General features: G+C 43.4%; 2 non-coding genes across 2 annotated transcripts; both read left to right on the forward strand.

The window, feature by feature from the left end:
- The first annotated feature begins 1246 nt into the window (after positions 1-1246).
- trnal-cag (transfer RNA leucine (anticodon CAG)) lies at positions 1247-1360 on the forward strand. The gene is made up of 2 exons: positions 1247-1284; positions 1326-1360. It is a non-coding gene; the product is annotated as a tRNA-Leu (tRNA).
- A 6159-nt stretch (positions 1361-7519) lies between these two features.
- trnac-gca (transfer RNA cysteine (anticodon GCA)) lies at positions 7520-7591 on the forward strand. Its single transcript has one exon. It is a non-coding gene; the product is annotated as a tRNA-Cys (tRNA).
- The last annotated feature ends 7191 nt before the right edge of the window (positions 7592-14782 follow it).

Consider the following 14782-nt stretch of genomic DNA (forward strand, 5'->3'; position numbering starts at 1 on the left):
TTACCTATTACTGACGCCAGGCTCACCAGCCTGTAATTACCTTGTTTACTTTTGGAGCTTTTTTAAACAATGGAACAACATGAGCTACCTACATGGCTGAGGACATGTTGAATATTTCTATCAGGGCCCCTGCAATTTATACACTAGTCTCTCTCAAGTTTCTAGGAAATATAATGTCAGGCCCCGGGGATTTAGCCACCTTTATTCGATGTAAGGCAGCAAACACCTCCTCATCTTTAATCTCTATATGTTCCATGACACTACAGCTTTTTTCCCTACCTTCCGTATACGCTAAGCCAGTTTCCTTAGGAAATACTGATGCAGAAAACTGTTTAAGATCTCCCCCATCTCGTGTGGCTACACACCTAGATGACAACTCTGATCTTCTAGGGGATCAATTTTGTCCCTTACCGTCCTTTAACTCTTAATATACTTGTAGAAACCCTTCGGGTTTACCTTCGTATTATCCGCCAAAACAACCTCATGTCTTCCTTTTGCCTTCCTGATTTCCTTCTTTAGTATTTTCTTACGAATTCTATGCTCTTCAGGTACCTCAGTTGTTCCCTGTTGCCTGTACCTGCTATACACGTCTCTCTTTTTTTTAACCAGATCGCCAATATCCCTTGAAATCCAAGGTTCTCCGTGCCTGAAAAAGTAGGAGAATGTGGTTTACAGGAGTATTTAATCAGCCATGATGGAATAATGAAACAGACAGAGTTGACTGAATGAACTTCTGCAAGATCACTTCTATTCTTGTGAATCTTGTCACAGTTTCTCATTCTTCCATAATCATGAATTGGACTTTACATTCTACCTACCAGCATCCATCTGTAATGCTGCGCTCCCCGTTACAATTGAACCTCCTATGTTCAAGTTTGGTCGAATTTGTCATGACCGCCTCCCACCTAATGGTGCAAGATTCTGTCCTATGTATAATCGTCTATTTCCTCACTTCCCTACCTGTGAAGACAGCGAGTCATCCAAGCGTTCTCATCACCATTACAACCTCCTTACCAAATGTCAGCTGTGTCGCGTCTAACGAGTTTCGATCTGTAATCTTAATACTGCTTCTCTTTCTACAGGTGCTGCCTAACCTGAGAAAACTGTTTACAAGCTCGTTTTCATTTCCGATTCCCAGGATGTCTCTGTGTGTTTGTCTGTATATAACTCTGTTCTCAAATCAGGCATTCAATCTGTTGTCAAACACAACTATTTGTTTTGGATATGAAGTGGGTGACACAAAGTTGTCAGGATGGCCGAGCGGTCTAAGGCGCCAGACTCAGGGAATGAAAGTCCTTCCTACAAACGCGAGTGTTCTGGTCTCCATCTGGGGGCGTGGGTTCGAATCCCACTCCTGACATCATTTGTCTTTAAACATTCAACAGAGGTAATGTTGTTACTGCGAAGCAAACGAGTGTTGTTTTACTGGATTAGAAAAAACGGTAGAAAGAAAAGATTGTGCATTCGTCACGGCACATCGCAGCACAGCAGATCATCGTACATCGAATTCTGGGTGCCTGATTTCTTCAGAAACAATCCTGGTGGAGCATCTCGGACCGAAACGTCGACTGTTTACTCTTCTGCACAGATGTTGCCTGGCGTTTTGAGTTCCTGCAAACAACTCAGCTAATCAATATATAAAAGTGTTTAAAGTGAAATCATTCGTTGTCGGATTATTCAATGGATAGGCACGTGATTGTAAGTTATCAGCTTTTGATCAAAAGCCTGATGGTTGATGAGTAGTGACTGTCCTTGAACGTGGTGGCGCGAGTGAGTCCCGAGTCTCTTCTTACTTCTGCCTTCAACCTGATGGCAGCAGCGGCAATAGAGCAGGGACGGGGTGGTGAGGGCCTCTGATGATGAATGCTGCTTTCCGATGATAGCAGTTTATGTAGATTAGCTTAATGCTTGGCAGAGCTTTACCCAGGATGGACAGGGCCGATGAATACACTAACTTGTTATTAAGAGTTTTCTTCAAAGGCCTTGCTGTTGCCGAACCAGGTCGTGATGCAGACAGGCAATATACTCTCCACTGCACATTTATAGATGCTCGCCTAGATTTTTAAAGTCATGCCGAATCTCCGCAGTCTCCTATGAAAGTAGAGGAAATTGTAATGCCCACCAATTTAAAGTTACTTACGCTCTCCACCTCCGATCCTTCAATAAGAACTGGCTCATGGACCTCTATTTTTCCCTCTCCTGAAGACCACAATCACTTCCTTGGTCTTGCCGACATTGGGTGAAGGAGTGTTGTCACATCTTCTTTAAAATTATCCCCTCTTAGTTGAAATGTATGCCCGATGGAATAAGCTATGTCAACTCTGGGATGGAGATAATCTCTGCGTGCTCTACCTTTATCTATGCCTCTCAAAATCTAAGAAACATCTATCAGATTCAAACAAGGAAGGTATAGTATGATCACGTTATTGACCACTCAACGGTCAATGGTTTGTAGACGGCCAACTTTGAGAAGATATCGCAGTCTATTGCAAAGGCATTACAGCTGTTAGAGTAGGTGTTTTTAACATTCCTCACGTTGACTGTTAATTCCACACTTTTAAAGGGCTACATGGGTAAGAGATCGTCCATTGTGTTCAGGATATTTTCGGAGTTTTTTTGTGCGTTGACGTCTCACCGAGAGCGTGCGCGATACTTGATCTGCTATGGTGAAATAAATGAGACAGGACAAGAGATAGAAGCTTGATTTAACGAACACTTTGTAACTCGTGATCACAATGCCATTGCTGTCATTGTAAATATGGAAAAAAAAATCTTCTTGTCCGTGCGTTGATATTTTTCATTGGAGAAAAGTGAATTTTGACGGTATTAAAAACCATTAAGCAATTATTGATTTGGCAGAATATTTTCTGGCAAGTGGGGCGCTTTCCGAAATGAAATTCGGAGCGTACAAAGCTCGTATATGCCTGTCAAATATAAAGGTAAAGATAAGAAGAGTAAATAACCCTGGTTTTCAAAACAATATGGATTTTTGGCACCTTGCTCCCAATGCTGACCGATGAGGACGAGGTCTCTCACTGTGATTTGGCTTCTGTTTTCACTAAAGACATGCAGACCTCTGGGGGAGAGTCTGGGGTCTCTTCTGCTCTGAAACAAAGGAACTCGACTCACTCCCTCTAGGAATGGAGTCTCAGAGGTCATACTTAAAGCAAGATTCAGGAGGAATTGCAGCACCCCATTTGGTAGAAATCAAATCCGTTTACAAGGATTTGGAAGGCGTTTCAGTGAGGGAAAGTTCTCAACTCTTCCACGGCACTGAACCTACACCTAGGCAGCAGATCACTTCCAGGTCCCTGTCCTCCGCGGGGTCGATTATACGCGTTCAAAGGCCCGGGCACACGCGCTACGGAGGATTATATTAGGCAGGCTTTTGCCCTGGGATTCACTTGGTCCTCTAACTCTCCTGCCGACACTGGGTTCGTCTTCCTACAGAAAATGGTCGGGAGTCGGAGGTCTTACATTGATGATGGAGGACGGAACTGCCTAACGGTCAAAGCTCAAACCCTCTTCCGCCCCAAACACTGCTCTTGATGTTCCCCAAGGTGAAAGAAGATTCTTGAGGCTGGGCTCCCGGAGTTCATACAACCTCTTTCGCAAATAGGAGGGTGACGAGCGGAAGACGTCAATCAATACACCGACAGAGAACCTCGAGTTCCTTAGCATGCACTGCGGTCTTAAGAATGCGCCAGCAGTTTTCCAGACATTTAGAAACGACATACTGTTGATCAGGGTCATTACTTCAAACTGAAACATTCTGAATTTCACGTTACCACAATATCCCTTTTGGGCTTCATCATCTCTAATGATAATCGCAAGAGGGGCCCGAGTATGTGAATGCAGACGGAAATTCACATAACAATCCATTGCGAAGCAGTGCTAATTCCTGAAATTTGCCAACTTTTATCTAAAGTGTATCAGAAACGTCAGTTCAGTGGCGGCTCCGCTGACGGCTCTAAACAACAGATCCACGGTCCTTTTCTTTGGACTACCGAGGCGGAGGCTGCTTCGCTCATGGAATTGTCAAATTGTCGCTGATTTCAGTGATATCTTTACATGTAGTGAGTGAATGAACACTTCTCCTTCGGCATGCACTGGTTCAAATCGACATTCTTTTACAAACACTAATACTTAAAATGAATGCATAGAACATACAGTAGTTCGATTTGATAAGCAGCCCAATGATGTATGTTATGGATCTCTGTTCACACACCAGAATCGGAAAAAAGTTATTTCTATAAAAGTGATAAATGCTGAAACATATTGAAAAGAACCACGAATGTTGCAAATGAAAACCATGCTGGAGCAGTTACTTTTACTTTGGGACTGTGTTAGTTCATTAGGTTAACAATTCTTCCGTATTGCCTTCCTAAACACGTGTCTCAGTGTCGACTTATAATCACTTCCATAGCCAACACGCTCGCTGATGGGCTGCAGATCAGAGTGAAGACTCACAGTCGGGATCACCAGAAGTGGAGGGCAGTGCGAAACTTCCAGCACTCCCAAATGGAAGATTTTTGGCGCAGTGACTGATGTGACCGCAGGCATTGGTTAACTGTTTGACTCCCTGTTAGCATCAATGGATCTGGTGTTGAGAGGGTGAACAGCTTCATGTTCCTCGGCATAAATATCACCGAGGATTTCACGTGTTCTGTAAATACCGTCTGTGGCGAAAAGACACAACAGCGCTTCTTTCACCAGAGACGTTTGAAGAAGTTTGGTATGGGCTCCCAAATTGTAACAATTTACTATGAGGGCATAACTGATATCATCCTGACTGGCTGCATCACCCTCCAGTATGGAAACTGTACCTCGCTCAATCGCAGGACTCTGACATCGAAGCGCATCTGTAGACGTGAACATCCCATATTCAGGACATATGCAAAGAAAGATGAAACACAAAGGGCCTAAAGTATCATTGGGGACCCGAGTCACCCCAACCAACAAACTGCTACCATCTTGGAAATTGTATTGCAGCATAAATGCCAGGGCCAACAGGTTTCCGGACAGCTTCATCCACCAGGCCATTAGACGGCTTAATTCATGCTGAAGCAACTGTACCTCTGTGTTATATTGACGATCCTTTCGCACATAATATTATAAATTACTATAATTGCACATTTCACATGTGAAGGAAGAAGTAACATAAAGATTTTTACTCTTCATGTGTATGAAGTTTCCAAGTAATAAAGTCAATTTAATTCAAATAGACGATGCAAAATTAAGTTAAGAGGGAGGTAAAATGAAAGTAATATGAATCATCGACTGTCACATCTGATGGTTAGTGAGGTCGTGATGAGATTCTTGGGCCTGAATCCATGTATTCATGCTCCGGTTTTCCACGGATACGGCGGGACAGGCGAATAGCTGAGTTGCTCCATCACCCAGGAAGGAAAATCAAGAAAATACGAGTAACTACCCCAGTGAATCACTACTGGACACCGGCAGTCAGTCAGAAAAGGCTCCCTTTATTCCTACTGTTCACCGTCTGGCAATCAACCACCGCTTTATCCATGCTGGAACCTTTCCTGTATTACCATGGGCGCGTAGCTTGCCAAGCAGCTTCATGTGTCAAGTGCCTTCTGAAAATCCAAGTAGAGGACAGCAAGTCATTCTAATTCGGCCGGCTTGTTACTTCTTCAGATAATTCCAACAGATATTTGAGGCCAAATTTTCCCTTGACGGAAACATGCTGTCTCTGGTCTACTTTATCATGTGTCTCCAAGTAGCCTGAGACTTCATCCTTAATGACTGACTCCAACATCTTCACAACCGCTGTGGTCAGACTCACCGGCATAGAACCGAGCGGTTGTTGCAAGATCATCACTAATAACCCCACCATGTCTTCAGCCAACGCTATTTAAACTCTGGGGCGTACAGCATCTGGTAACTTCAGTCTACCTTCAGACACTTGAGTTACTCACTTGCCTTCTCTCCGGTCATGGTAACTTCACACACTTCATACCCCTGACACCTGGAACTTCCATCACGCGGTTGGGGTTTTCCAGACTGAAGACTGATACAAAATACTATTTAGTTCGTCCGGTGTTTCAAGGTCCCACAGTGCTACATCTCCAGCATCGCTGTCAGCGATCCGATGTTCAATCTCGCTACTTTTCTTACTTTATGTATCAGAAGGCAATTCTGGTAACCTTGTTAATATTATTAGCTAGCTTACTTTCGTACACTGTCTTTACCTTGATAATGTCTTCCCAGTGCTCCAACTTCCCACTAATATTGCATAACTGTACGCCCTCTCATTTGTTTTATTATGTTGGTTTTGAAATCTCGTATTAAGTCCTTAAGATATAGGAGAGAAGTAGGCCATTCGGTCTATTCAGTCTGCGTCGCCAATCTATCAGGGGGTGATCCCAATCTTCCAGTCATCCTCACTCCCCTGTCTCTTCATCCCATAACCATTGAAGCCCGGGCTAATCAAGAACCCATCTATCCCTGCTTTAAATACACCGTGTGGCCTGGCCTCCACAGCCGCTCGTGGCAACAGATTCCACAGATTTACCACCCTCTGACTAAACAAATTTCTCCACTTTTCAGTTCGAAATGGACGTCTTTCAATCTGAAAATCGTGCCCTCTTGGCCTGGAATCCCCTACAATGGGAAATAACTTCGCCATATCTAATCGGTTTAGGGCATTTAACATTCGGGATGATTCTATGATATCTCACTCATTCTCCTGAACTCCATGGAATACAACCCAAGAGCTGCCAACATTTCCTCATACGGTAACCCTTTCATTGTTCGAATCTTTAAGGTGAATCTTCACTGAACCATCTCCAATAGCAGTATATATTCTCTAAAATAAGCAGCGTCAAATTGCACACGATACTCCAATGTGGTCTCACGAGGGCCTTATAGAGCCTCAACGTCACATCCTTGCTCTTATATATCTCGAGAAATATTCCTCGAGAAATTAATGCCAACAGTGCATTCGACTTCTTCAAAAACGTCTCAACTTGGAGGTTAATCTTTAGGGTATCTTGCACATGGACTCCCAAGTGCATTTGATCTCTGTATTTTGAATTCTATCCCCATCCAAATAATAGTCTGCACGTTTATGTTTCTTCCACCAAAATGCATGGCTATTCAATTTCCAACATTGTTTTTCTTTTTCCACTTCTTTGCCCATTCCCCTAAACTGTCTATGTCGCTCTGCACGCTCTCTGTTTCCTCGACACTACCCGCTCCTCACTAATGCTGCACCGGTGAAACACAACTTGTAACCAGCACCCAGACCAGTTGGGCAGGAATTTCCTTTCTGAAAACTATACTGGCTTTGGCCTATCTTGTCATGTGCCTGCAAGAACACTGCAATCTCGTCCCTAACAATCGTTTCCAGTAACTTCCCAACTACTGATATCTGGCTAACAGGCCCTCTTAAATGGTGGAATAACGTTTCCAATTTTCCAGTCATCCGGTACGCCAAAATCTATCAATACTTGAAAGATTATTGGCAATGCCTCCACAATCTGCAGCATTAAAATGCGGGGGTTTTCCTCAGTGGTAGAGCATTTGACTGCAGATCAAGAGGTCCCTGGTTCAAATCCAGGTGCCCCCTTCAAAAAATATATATCTCCCCAAAGTGACCACGGCGATGATATAGAATATAATTTCATTTATTGGAGTTTAATGCTGATAAGTGTCAGGTGCTACATTTTGGTAGAACTAATGAAAATAGGACATACATGGTAAATGGTAGGGCATCGAGGAATGCAGAAGAACAGAGTGATCTAGAAATAATGGTGCAATTCCCTGAAGGTGGAATATCATGTGGATAGGTTGGTGAAGAAAACGTTTGGTATGCTGTCCTTTATAAATCAGAGCATTGAGTATAAGAGTTGGGATATAATGTTAAAATTGTACAAGGCTTTGGTGAGGCCGAATTTGGAGTATTGTGTATAGTTCTGTTCTCCGAATTATAGGAAAGATGTGAACAAAATAGAGAGAGTACAGAGAGGAGTTACTAGAATGTTACCTGGGTTTCAGCACTTAAGTTATCAGGGAAAGGGTGAACAATGTAGGCCTTTATTCTTTGGAGCGTAGAAGGTTGATGGGGTACTTGATAGAAATATTTAAAATAATGAGGGGGATAGATCGAGTTGACGTGGATAGGCTTTTTCCATTGAGAGTAAGGGAGATTCAAAGAAGAGGACATGAGTTGAGAGTTAGGGGTTAAAAGTTTAAGGGTAACACGAGGGGTAATATCTTTACTCAGAGAGTTGTAGTTGTGTGGAACGAGCTTCCAGTAGAAGTGGTAAAGGCAAGTTCGGTATTGTCATTTAAAGTACAATTGGATAGGTATATAGACAGGAAAGGTATGGAGGGTTATGAGCTGAGTGCGGGTCAGCGGGACCAGGTGAGAGTAAGCGTTCGGCACGGACTAGAAGGGCCGAGATGGCCTGTTTCCGTGCTATAATTGTTTTATGTTATATGATTATATGGATACTCCCTTGATTGGTCAATGTATGAACGGATAATGGAGGGCAGCGGGGGCAATGCTGAAGAATGGGACTGAGAATAGAAATGGATAAGCCGTGATGAAATGGTGGTGCAGACTCGATAGGCCAAATGGCCTAATTCTGCTCTGATATCGTATGACATTTTGGTAACGTAATCTGTATTCTGAAACTCTGTTCCATAAGTCAAGAATATCCGTTTCAGGGAAGTCGGTGGGGATGGGATTTTAATTTGGTTGGAAGCACCCCCCCCCCACCTCCCACTATTTCTGGCACTCCTGATCCGCCTCCTTTTGCAGACCGCTCATGCGGCGTTCCACCGCTGCCATTCGCAACATCCCTTGCTCCCGTTTCATTTACAGACTCGTTTTCCACTCCATTTGGGCGTATACAGCACTGACAAATGGCAGTGTCTCTATGCACTGTAGTATAGTTCCATGCAGATTTTACAGTGGATATTCTGCAAAACCCTCACGCCTCTGAAATTTCCAATAAATAGTGGGCTGTTCTTAACTGCTGCCTATATGAATTAGTGTTCATCACAAGACTTTATCAGATTACGAACGTTGGAGCGGTAACATCTGTTGAAATGCACAGACACAGAGTGAAAAGCTGATGTTAGCAAGGTTGAGGTGACAGAAGACTTTGGCCCTGGGGAATGTAATCGATCTTCTATAGCTTGATACCCCACTGAGACATTTCTATTACCCAACCCGTCCCGTTACCCTTGCCTTCGAAACGCCTGCTTTGCAGATGTATCTTGAGATACAATCACCAGTTTACTGTTAAGCAACCGAAGTCAACTGCGATATTATTGTACTTTCCCTGTTGTTCAAATGCTCTCCCTTCACTCTCATTCACCCGACAATGTCCATTCTGAAACATTGAAATCACCGTCAGTCTAGAAGCCATTCTTCTCCTTGTGATTGTCAAGTCTCAGTGATAATTTGGAATTTATTCACCCACTGTAACAGTTACTCCAACTCATTGACCATTTGCCCAGTTTCCTACTTGAACTGTATGAAGTATGCGATCTTCGGCCGGTTTTTGGGATTTCGGAATGGCAGCCACAAGATTGTTTGAATTGATGACTACTTTACCATAACTAATAATTTTTAAACTGTTTTGTTTGAAAACTCCGCTGAATTGCAATTGGACCTGGACGTTATCTACACAGATGCCCTTTTAAAGTAAATGCATACTTCATTCCATTCTTGAACTCTTCTCTGAATTTCCTCTGTGTCAGTGTATAGATAAAAGTGTTAGTGCACATACTCAGAGTTTGCAAAATATATCCAAATTGCTGCAGTATATATACCGGGGTACTCAAATATCTGTTTTGAAAAGAATAGTTTTGCGATTGCCAAGTCAGGGAATGAACTACATAGGGCAACCAAAATAATATGAAATTAGCGGATATGGCAAACAACAAAATCATCGATTTTCTCCGGTTTGCTACCTCGGCATCCTTCTGATTATCACTGCTGTTCCGAAGCCCTCTACGGACTCTATTTGCCGCAATGATATATCGTACTGTTAACCCATTGAATACCAGAATTAAACAGATCGGTAGCAACGGTGTTAAAAAGCTATCCAGAAATTCGTATCCTTTCCACATGGGTGAAGTAGCGTATTTAGCTGTGAAGGCGCAATGCCATGGTATGTTGTCAATGATGACGTACGGTTCAACGGCAAAGTAATACGGGACACATTTGACGCAGCTCACTGTAACCACAATCACGATAACCACCGTTGCTGTTCTCTCCGTGCAGTATCGCTCCCGCAGCTTTCGACAACATATTGCGATGAAACGATCGAAGGTAAAACTGACCGTAAACCAAACAGAACAGTCCCTCATTATAACTCTAAATACAAGTGTCAGGGCGCATACAGGAGTGATGAGCAGGGATCTAAAATAAATGTAGAATTTGTTGGTCCATTCCACTAAACCGAAAATTGTAACCATCATCAGATCCGCTGATGCCATTCCAACCAGGTAACGGGTGATGCATTTGGAGAGTCCGCATTTTCCACGAGACAGGATCACAATCGCCGTTAAATTAACTACAAGAAATTTGAAAAAATAAATACGGAATTATTGTTGGCTGCAACTCTCTGAATGCCTACCATTATTCCGATGATAAGCAGTATATGATTTTTTTTCGAACTAAAAAGCAGAAATTCAATGTATGCGGACTCCGTCGGCGCACTCTGGCTGGTGGGCGATAATGAACTGGAGTGGCGGTAGTTTGGCGGCTTTCCGACAGTTTAGAGCCGGGCATCTGATTTCCCTTACTCACATACTGGTGAGCCCTCGATCGCTCCAGTAAACGACACCATTTCCATTACTAGAGGAGAAAGAGCTGAAGGGATTATATGTAGTGAAATTCATGAAGTTCCATGTATAAGTTACAACTTAGTGATTTTCGGAAGAACAGATCAGAGTGTAGATATTCCACTGGACGATCATTTGAAAAAGCTGTCGATCTGCAAAACTGACCACTGTCACTTCAGAATGACGAAAAAATTAAACTATGAAACTTTGGCAATATTGGCACCAAAGTATTTGACAAAACAGGAAAAAAAATCACATCGAAAAAGTATGGACACTGAAAAAATAAATCAGATGGTTGAATCCTGAATCCTGGAAACAGGTTTCAGACGAGGGTAGAAGCTGTGCTCAGGTAAAGGTCGAACAGCGCAGCGAAACAAAAGCAAGAGGACGGCATCTTACATAGAGTGACAAGCCCCAGTAACTTACCAGGGATACCGATCACTCCTATTGCAGGATAGAAAATACCCACGATGTAGTAAATCGTTGGATATTCCATATTCCGTCAGAAGCAGCGTTCAGTTTTACGGAAAGTTCCAACTGCTGCTATGGGCTGGTAATCGGTTTTACAGAGTTATATGCAAGGGAGAGTAATTCCACTGAGGAAATTAGGGTGATTACCACGTCAGCCACATAAGAGACAACCAGCTAAACAAATACTGACATTAAATTGTTTTTCTCACTTTGTCACTGTTCCATAAAATTGTCTCCCCAAGGGATGTTACGCTATTAACATTTTAAACAAATGATAATATGAACATTGCTAATTTAATTTTCCAAGACACTTGGCTTCTGCTGCTGAAATGGGACATCTTCTAATCAGTGTCGATTCTAACATAAACAATCATCCTGAGCAATCAACATGGACAATCAACTTCAGCTGATTTATTTTGTAACATCGACGAAGCACATTCGCATCTGACATTGAGGACGGGACATTAGCTCGGCAGGTGAAATGGAGTACACTTTATTGAAGGGGGAAATAGGATTTTTTTTTCGATCGTTCTGGTCATTTGGAAACATCTGAAAGACGAAAGAGAGAGAGAGAGAGAGAGAGAGAGAGAGAGAGAGAGAGAGAGAGAGAGAGAGAGAGAGAGAGAGAGAGAGAGAGAGAGAGAGGGAGATACCTGTATCACAATAAAACACGCTGTACGAATGCTCTTAAAAGCATATAAGAGATCGAGAGCAATATTCCAGGGACCCTTGATAATAAAAAGTTACCAGCCCACCCGATATTAGCTGCGGTTTGTGGACCGATTACTGAACGTCCTTTTCCTGCACACACACATGGGCCGTTCGGTATGAGGAAATGAACTACTCCTGGTGAAAGACTTGACCACTTTAGCCGATACCCGTGTCTTCCGGTGTAGTCTATTTAATTTTAAAGACATTAGCCAGAGCTGCCACAGTTCTACCACCATTTACTCATCAATATTCGGTTTGAACAGACGGAGAATTTAAAATCTGGATATATCAAGTTCCAGACTGGTCTATTCTTTGCCGCGAAGTCAGAAGTAAATAGTGTAAAATGCAAAGCATTATATCCGGACTGAAATTGTATGCTGAAAATCTAAAGCTGCTGATTTGGATATAACACCGGATTAGCAGAGAGAGGATGGTTGATTTGTTGACTGTGACTAGTGTCCCGCTGGGATTGGGGTCAGTCCCGGTGTTATTTATCATCTATAACAATGATTTGGTTGTTAATGTTAACAGGTGGATCAGAATAAATGCGGACTGTCCGAAAGTTGGGGGCGTCCTGTACAGGTTAGGCAGGCTTGAGCGTGATCTTCACTGTCTGGGAAGCGGGTTGAGAATTGGCAGATGGAATTGAACAAGGGCAAAAGTGATGTGGTCTGCGTTTGGAGAAAAGCATGCAGCGGGGAAATTCGCAGATTATCTGACAATGTACCAACGAGAGACCGAAACATCAGCGGAACAGAAGCGCATGGAACCTCGGCTGTTGTTGTTGATCCGGGTGAGCCGATCGTGAAGGAGAGATATTAACTCATTTTATCACTACATTGGGTCGTGTTTATATTTCGAGGCACGGGCTCATTATTGTTTGCGTATATCTAAATGAAATTCGACGATATTTGTTTGCTTGTCCTGTTACACTCTTTTGTTTAGCCATTCACACGAAAATAAATCCAAATATTCTTCCGTGGTTTTCCAGATAAAGAACCTCAATTTCGAAAATAGTAGTTTCAGATAATGGAAAACACCGGGGAACATGACAATGGCGAGCTTTCATCACCTTTACACATATTTGTCAAACTCAAGGCCCGCGGTGGAATTATCTTTGGCCCGCGAGATAATATCTAATTACTATTAAAGCTTGCCCCAGTAATCGAAGCGCCTATGGCGTATGATATGGCTAATGCTGAGTTTATTCAGGTACCAGGTTTTCAGCGTTTTTAGTGTTTATTCGGCAGTCTTCCTCGGCAGTCTTCTTCATAAGAAACGGAATTTGTAAAGTGAAACAATTTGTAGTTATAGCAGAGACTGAGACACATGAGAGTAGGCTGAAAAAACGGAGGCAACGAAAGCTGCGTTGGCACGCGTCCGACTGATCCGGCCCGCATGAAGATGCATTTTGCTCAATCCAGCCCGTGACCTAAAATGAGTTTGACACCCCTGCAGTAGAGGAGGCATGTATGAACATATCCGAATTGGAATGTGAAGCAGAGTTGAAGTAGGTGGCAACCGGCAGATCCTGTCTTTTGTGGCGGACGGAACGGAGCGGTCCCCCAATCTGCGGCGGGTCTCGCCGATATAGAAGAGGCCGCACCGGGAGCACCGGATGCAATAGATGACCCCAGCAGACTCACAAGTAAAGAGTTGTCTCAGCTGAAAGGACTGTTTGGGGCCCTGAATGGTGGAAAGAGAGAAGGTGCAGGGACAGGTGTAGCACTTACACTTGCAGGGATAAGAACCTGCTGAGTTCATCCAGCGTGTTTGTCCGTGTTGACTTGACCACAGCATCTGCAGTGAACTTCGTGTTTACCATCAGTTCCCCTCCAGTTCCGATGCAATCCGTCCCTCTTGTACCGATCACCCATTCCCCAAAAAATCATTCCAATAGCCCAAGGAGTTGAATCCCTGCAGCCTGCACCATCATCCCTCAGACACTCATTCATACCATTCCTAATTGCGCCAGCTCGATTCAGCAGAAGTAATCCGGAGATAAGTACGTTGGAGGTCCTTCTGTTCAGTCACATTCCCAACTCTACATACTCACTGCGTGAAGCTCATCCTCATTTTGCCTGTACCATTCATGCCAACACACTTCACAAGCACTAACTGCTCCGCCTTCATCTGGAAAATATCCTTGAGCCACTCCAATACATCCTGGAACCTTGCGTCCCGGAAGCAGCACACCAACCTTGTGTGTTTGCTGTCATAGAGTCTCCTGGCTGTCCCCCTAACTATCGAGTCACCTATCACTACAATACTGCCTGACTTCACCCTAATCTACAGCGCCTCAGAGCCGGCTCCATTGCTGCGGCTGCTGTTTTGCCCTGATGGGTCATCAACCCCACCCTGTTGTATCCAAATCGGTATACTTGTTGCTGAAGGGATTAGCAATAGGAAAACCGCCAATAATTTTTAGTCATATTTTGAAATTAAATACATTCGTATAATTTGGTACAGACAAAACACATCGATAGTGTCATTGCACTCGGGCTGTTGTCTGAGAATCTAGCTTAAAATCTGCTGTGCTCTGACACCGGAGGTCTCGGACAGCAGGTCACAGGTCAAATTCTGGATACTAGGAGAAAAAAGTGACTACACTGCCTTCCTTCCATTGACCCGACGCGAGCTGGATGGCACATTCATTGGCAACTGGATACCGTCCTTTCTGTACATAGGTGACAGAAGGAGGAAAGAGGCGATGGGTGACTGGGAAATTACCGTGTTCATTGTCAGAGCTATATCGCTGGCAGTTATGTCCTTCTTA

Source organism: Hemitrygon akajei, unplaced genomic scaffold, assembly GCF_048418815.1.
Source record: "Hemitrygon akajei unplaced genomic scaffold, sHemAka1.3 Scf000134, whole genome shotgun sequence".
NCBI lineage: Eukaryota > Metazoa > Chordata > Chondrichthyes > Myliobatiformes > Dasyatidae > Hemitrygon > Hemitrygon akajei.